Genomic DNA, 7,939 nt, shown 5'->3' with positions numbered 1-7,939 from the left:
AATTTACCAAAAGAAAGATGAATAAAAGAATAAAATATAATGATATCGTAAGATAAAGTTTTTGAAAAGAAGGAAAAGCTATAATAGAAAACGTGTTTTACAAAGAAAAGGCAGAAAAAAGTATAAAAATTTAGCCATTATAGCTTTAACATAATGAAAATTAATTTATTATTATCTAATTACAAACGCTGTTATCTTTGTTAAAATGAATCATTTTTCTTTCTTCGATCAACGTTTTAATGTTACTATAATTTAATTGTAACCGTTATTCATACTGTAATTTTTTATTAAAAACTTATTTGTTGAATAATATTCTTCTTTTACCTTCTTCACAATTTGATTATCAAGGCAATGGCATTTACGAACAACCTTATTTAGTTTTTATATTTACAAAGCTTTGAGCTTTCATGAATTAATACTAGGCAATCAATAATATTAAAATTTTGGCTACAACATTCTTGATGCTTGTATTTTTTATTTGTGTGTTCATGTAAGCCCAAAATTCGGTGAGTTAACTTTTTTAATCCGTTAGGTTTTCAACTAGCCATAATCACATCTCAGATGAACTTCATCGGTTACCATATCGCCACTGTGCAAAGTTTCCGGCCTTCGTGGCGCGAGTGGTAGCGTCTCGGCCTTTCATCTGGAGGTCCCGTGTTCGAATCCCGATCAAGGATGGCATTTTCATACACGATACAAATCGTTCATATCTTATCGTCTGAAGCAATACCTAACGGTGGATCCGGACGTTTAAAAAAAAGCCGTTAGGTTAATTTAATTGTTAAACTCGTCATTGGAAAATCAGCTGATTTTAGAAGTCGAGTGTTCTAATTTTCAAGTCCTTATAAAGGCAGTTGCTTATATGTGGATTTGAAAGGTAGACTGTGGATGCTGGTGTTCTTTGGTTGCTGCTTTTATATTAACCACACGTCTCATGAGCGGCTTCAATCTGAGTTTGTTCCAGACTACATGTTTACCAGTACATTTAAACTTACAAGTACATTGCACTACTCTGCTACTATGTCAGCCTGGCAAGCCGGTAGCAATAATCGAGTTTGACTGTACAAACACATCTAGACCCGACAGCAGCTGGAAAACTGGTTGGAGGAATATATATATATATATATATATATATATATATGTACAGAACTTTTGTTTTATCGAAATACACTCCATAAAAATTCTTATGAGCAGTTAGAAAGAAATTAAGGAAGTGCTACTATAACGCACTATATTTTAATTTAGGAAAGTAAAAAATATGTTGAAATTAGTCAACCATATTAATTTAGGTTAATTTTCAATCGAATATGAATAAAAAATTAAATCCTGTAATTTTTTTTTAGGACTAATAATAAAACTTGTTACTCAAAAAGTGGAGGGAGGTATAAATATTATCTAGTTTATTATTGTTAAAAAATGATAACATGTAAAAGAACTGAACAAAAAGAAACAAAGAAAGAGCAAAACACTTTTTGTATCGTTTTGCTACAATAATTATAAAATAAATATGATTCGCAGGAAGTGAGATTAAAATAAAATTAATTTAAAATGCAATTCAGTAACTAAAAACGGTAAATTATATTAAAAATGTTTTTACATAATATTAAAAAGCATTTTTCAGAGTTACAATTTTGTCAGTTTAAAAAAAAATCAGGTGGAAACAGGTTTCTCTTTAAATCACAGTTATAGGGTAATACAATTTTTTACGTGTACTGTATGCTATATAAAGCTCTACTTTATATATATTTAATTCATCACAAATATGTTATTTGTACTTTTTTTTTGTAAAAAGCATACAAAATAGTAAAAAAAATTCTATTAAAATGGTTTGACGTGAAATATTTACAAAAATAAAATCAGCTATAAATAAAAGTGGAATAACATACAAGAAATGTCCGTTTTTTCAACTTTTTTTGTGTTTTAAGTTCGATTTTTTGAAGTTGAGGCAAATTAAATAAAACAATAAAAATACACTAACCTTTAATATCGTGCCTAATTAAAAAACAATGAAAATTAATTTTTTTTTTAAATCAGTTTTATTAATTTTTATACGTTTTTTATTTGGGATATTTTATTTTTATTTTTATTTTCATCTAATATCTTGATATGCGTATAAAAAAACGTTCTTCGCATAAATGGAAACCGTTAGAAAAAAATTGAAGACGAGAAATCTGCGTCTATACTAAAATAACAATAGAATCTTATGAAACGATATATATAAGTAGCTAACGATCTCTTGCATTACAGAAACAGTAAAATTACATGCATCTTGTAATGCAGAAATGTGTAATAAATTCTACTCTAATTTTTTAATTAATTATCTCGAATTTTTGTATAAAATACTGTAAGTATAGAAACACTTTATCCTACACGTCATTACGTTGTAATTTTCCAATTATTTTAAGTAATGATGACAAAAAAATTAAATAAACTTTAACTCATTCAAACAATGTACATTGTGTATGATTAAATGTACTTTTTTAAGACATTCTTCACTTTATTTACGTGGTAACATTTTAAAATAATAAAACAGTAGCAATTTTTTCTAAATAACAAAAAAAGAATCATCTAAATGTCTTCAATTGGATAACATGTCAAAATAAAAAAAAGAAGATATTTCTTTGATTGAAATCGGTTAAAATACCGCTAATGACACGAATTTTATTTTTATCAAGTATAGTAGAATCTAAGTGCTCAAAGGAGTTTATATTATTTGTACATTATTATGCCGTAACAAGGGTAAAGGTTTAGTATATTATTAATATATAGTATATTACAAATATATTTGTATGTTTATTAACAAAAAATTTTAACTACAACATAACAATTACTTTTTTTGTTAATATTATATATTTTAATGTAATTAATTGTATATTAATATGTAATATTTTTTTATACTATATTATTGATAAATAGTATATTTTAAATATATTATTATATTTATTAATATATATACAATAATAGCGTACCCCGTCGCGACTTCGCCCACAACGTAGATGTAGCTTCACTCGCAATGCTTTTTTAATAGCAAACTTATTTTTTTATAAATAAAAAATATTCAATCGACAATATTATAATTAGGTTTTTATTAAATCCTGATATAAAGGTAAATAAAATTTTTATGAAAAATACTAAAGGAATATAAGACAAACAATGAATTGTTGCCCAAAACTTAAAAAAAAAAAAAAGGAAGAGAAGAAAATTGAACAATATTTGTTAGACCCGTTTTCCCCTTTTTTAATTTTGTGCATTTTCCCCTTCTTCCCTCTTTAGATTTTTCCTTATTTCCCTTTTCCAATTTTACTCGTCCTCCCTTCTTCCCCGATTTTCGATTCCAGTTGGTTTTCAGTGAATTTCGATATAGGTTCATTTTGCCGCTTAGCAGAAATCATATGGTAAAATTCATTGTTATTCCTAACATAAAAACAAATTTTTTCGGGACACATGTTTATTATTAACTTTCTTCATTATTTTAAACAGAGAAATACAGGTGTAAAATTTAATGGCATTCTTCTGGAACACTCTTACACTTATTCTGTCGCTCTGCGCGCGCGCTTGATGTAGTAATATTACTTATTTGACAGATGTAATGAATTACTTAATTTTCATGCTTTACCTACGCTTTTAATCTCAACCAATTTTTTGCATTTGACATCTTCAATTATTTGCTTTACATATTCTAATTTTTTAATTCCATTTTAATTTTAATTATTTATTTATTTTAAATTTATACAGTATGATTTCATTGAATTTTAATTTTTTAATTTAATTAAATTTATGTAATCCCCTTCCTCTTCCCCCATTACCCTTTCCTCCTTCATTTTCCCTCTTTTCCCTTTCCATTTCGTTTTCCAGTTTTTAATTTACCCCGTTTTCCCCTTCATTATTTTTTCCATTTTCTCCTTCTTCCCTTTTACTTTTTTCGATTTTTCCCTATTTCCCTTTTCCTACTTTTCCCTTTCTCGCTTCTTCCCAACGCGTAAATCGGTCCAGTAGTTTTTTAGTCTACAGAGGACACACACACCCTAAACACTGGAACGGAATCGTAAAATATTTAATATAGCATATGTTGCTTTTACGTCCAACAGATATCGCTGTTAACACGACATTTAGTTTTTTATCCATTTGAACCCCTGAAAATCAAAATTTCGCAAAATTCTTCCTTACTGCATGCCTACTTAGAGATACGAAGGTACCCTGAAAATTTCAGTCTCTACCTATAATATTTCTGATTGAACGTTGATTATGAGTCAGTGAATCAGTCAGGACATTTTCTTTTATACAAGAGATATCATACGGATTTTAATAATTTATTAGAAGAGAAGAAATTATTTTTTGGGAGGATTAAATGTTTTAACCAAAATCAAACGTCGAGAAAGTTCAGTCATATGTTTGACAGCTTTGTTAACAAATGCAAAGTAACATTGCAAAAAAAATAATGAAAGATAAATGCAATATATCATATTTAGAATGAAAATGAATTTTATATCTTAAATATTTAGTTGACACTCTATTTTTAAGAGATTTTATTAGATATACTGCTCTATTTAGATTGAGTTCAATTTTGCAGCTGCCTATCCAGTTATCGTAAAATAAGATAGGTAGATTCTTTATTATAGAAGTATTCCTTATTCTTTATTATAGAAGTAGATTCCTTCTTTATTATTTTGTCTGATTCTATTTACAGATTTTACTTTTGAAAATTTATGTGTTTATGCAATCCTTTGCACCCGATGCTTCTGATTCTACATAGTGCCTTTTTATTTTTTCGTTTCTTTGTCTGTTTTTTTTTTTTTTCACTAACAGAAGAATTGAATTTTCAATTTATCAGAAGAAAGTCCTCTCTGTTATCTTCTATACTACTTTTGTCAATTTATTGATATATTCTAATCAGATTTGTAAAAAGAAGAGGAAAGAGCTATGTTGTAGTAGAAGAATAGGTAAATATATGAAACTTTTTACTTAAATTAATATTGAATTTCTATCAATTAACTGTACTACTCGTAAACAAATTTTTTAAGAAAAAACTTTCAGTGTTTCAATAATGTCTTACTCACACAACAATTAAAAAGTAACAAAAATTGTTTATAAGTTATTTTTCTTTTGTCAGTATGATACATACACGTCTTTTTAATCAAAACCACCCAATACTACTTAATTTTATTATTATTATTATTCAAATATTTAAATTCACGTTTTTACTTGCAGAAAAACTTATAAATTGTCAAGTTACTACAAAAAATTCTAAATTCTAAATTAATTTTATATGATACAAATATTTTCTGTTTCACATTCAGTCTTTTTTTGTGGTTGAATTGTAATAAAAGCACTAGGAATTCGTCACAGGTGTTTTCTCAAGGATCATTATTCTTGAGAAAACAAGGATAATGATCATTGATTAAATAATCATTCATTAAATATCCAGTCACTGTGGCGAAAAGGGAGAACGTTTTATTTATTGTTGAAATGTTGTACATTGCTATATTTTGTTGGGTTTAACGTGCTGATTTGGAACAATATCTTTGGTTCTGTTAAGAAGGCAACCGTAGTAGGTCTGGCATAGGATGCTGGTTGTCTTGAGAATGTCTGTGATATTTACATGAGTGAGTTGTATTTAGTATATATATCAATGTTTATGGTGTTTATGTCTATGGCACCTAACATTTACACGCATCTACTCAATAATTTTAATTTTCTACAGTAATTTCTTCAAAACAATTTACAAAAGCCGTAGTTTTCAAGGTATTGATAATTGAAGAGTTTCATGACTGCTATTTCTAAATTTAAGCCTATAAAATTTACGAACCTTTCTTTCCTTTTTCCCGTTTATCCTCCGGTAAATACCGTTGAGATAATACTTCAGAGGATGAATGAGGATGATATGTATGAGTATGAATGAAGTGTAATCTTGTACATTCTCAGTTCGACCATTCCTAAGATGTGTGGTTAATTGAAACCCAACCACCAAAGAACACCGGCACCCACGATCTAGTATTCAAATCCATGTAAAAATAATTGACTTTACTAGAATTTGAACGCTGGAACTCTCGACTTTCAAATCAGCTGATTTGGGAAGACGCGTTCACCACTAGACAAACCTTTACTAGACCACTAGACCAAAATTTACGAACCTGTTAATGATTAATAATATTTTTCTAATTTTAGAATGTCATCCACTGGTTTACATAAAAAATTGCTTCCATCCTGTAAAATAACTGTAAATATAACATAATAATACCTGTTCAAACTAAGAATGGTAGCTAGCTAACAAAAATACTGTCTTTTAAATGCAATTGACAAACAAAGAATACATCAAACTGAATCTAATAATTAAACAGGAAGGAATATACTTCCTTAAATAAGCATATTTTCTCTCTGTGTGGGCGAATGCGCGCGCAAATAGAGATACAGAAAGACATACAAAAGATCAGGTCATTCAAAACTACAAAAGATATATTCAAAAGAAGAGATTATTATGAAAATAACTGTTAGAAAACAAAACTTATGAGGGCAAGAAACAATAATTTAATGAATGTTTAAATGAAGCAAGATGAATAAAATAAGTTAACCAGAACAGATACTTAGGCGCTATTTTAACAGAATAAGGAAAATATCAAAAAGAAATTACACAAAAAAATAAATAATTAAAGTTGCTAAGGAAGCCGTTAAATTAGGAAACAATTATGAGGTAAATACAGCTATATTCTTTTAAAGTATAATGTTTAATAAAATACATTATAAATGAATGCGATAAGGGACTAAAAGAGAAAAAGAAAGGCGGAAGAATTTGGAAATTGAGAATAAAGGAGATAAGAAAAGATTAACAGATAGAATAAAAATTGATGAAATAATAAAAGAATGAATGAAAACTTCATCTGAATAATTTATAAGAAGAAAGAGAATGCTTGGAACATATCACTAAAGACGGAGATTGATTTAAACTATCCTAGAGGAATCAGACGATCTACAAATAATTCGAACTTACCAAGAACTGAAAAATACATCTGGAAACAGAGGAATGTGTGGTTCAAGAAATTATCATGGGCATGAAATCATATGGTAATGATAATTCAGATAAATTTGCATATGTGCATACTCGCACACACAACAATAATATGTATATACATATACGAGTATATATTACAATAACCATTACAAAAAAAGTTAAGATGTTTATGTAAATATCTTGATACATAAAACTGGATAATCACAAATATCTGTAATAAAGTAATTAAGAGAAGAGTGTAAAATGGTTTTATTATCTTACAGGGCTTTTCATAATGTTCTTCGGAGTTTCGAAAATTCATTAACAAAATACTATTTCACTCATAAGAATAAAACAAGTACTGTACGAAAAAGTACTTCAAATAGTTTTTTCCACGTATACTAGGCAGTTACTAAACCATTTGATCGCTAGGCGTCGACAATAGAGAAAATGGCTGCCACGGGAAGCGAGAAGTCGTTTTCTGTGTTAAAATTTCACTTATCAAAAAAGTCAGTAATTTCTGTACAACGTGCGTTTCGGTTGAAATTTCATAAGGAACCGCCAAGTGACAATTCAATTCGTGCATGGTATAAACAATTCAGTGAAACTGGTTGCTTGTACAAGCGAAAATCAACTGGTCGTCCATCAACCTCAGAAGTCAATGTCGAACGTGTGAGTGCTAGTTTGATTCGCAGCCCGTCAAAATCGACTGCGACTGCAGGGAGAGAATTAGGAATTCCGAAAACAACAGTGTGGAGAGTTCTCTGTAAACGTTTATTATGCAAACCGTACCATCTTCAATTAATCCAGCGTCTTTCTGATGGAGATAAAACACGTAGGCTCGATTTTTGTATACAGTTACAGGAAAAGATGTAGTTAGAGATAATTTTCAGCGATGGAGCTGCTTTCCATATTAGCGGCAAAGTAAACCGGCATAACGTGCGATTTTGGGGA

The 7,939-nt window shown here is 28.7% G+C and overlaps 1 pseudogene; it reads right to left on the bottom strand.

Annotated features, from left to right (window-relative positions):
• Window positions 1-484: 484 nt before the first annotated feature.
• LOC142318593 (U4 spliceosomal RNA) lies at window positions 485-601 on the bottom strand (annotated as a pseudogene).
• Between the last annotated feature and the right edge of the window lie 7,338 nt (window positions 602-7,939).

Source organism: Lycorma delicatula, chromosome 1, assembly GCF_047948215.1.
Source record: "Lycorma delicatula isolate Av1 chromosome 1, ASM4794821v1, whole genome shotgun sequence".
Taxonomy (NCBI): Eukaryota; Metazoa; Arthropoda; class Insecta; order Hemiptera; family Fulgoridae; genus Lycorma; species Lycorma delicatula.
Note: the sequence above shows the minus strand (reverse complement) of the source record. Positions and strands in the feature narration are given on the sequence as shown.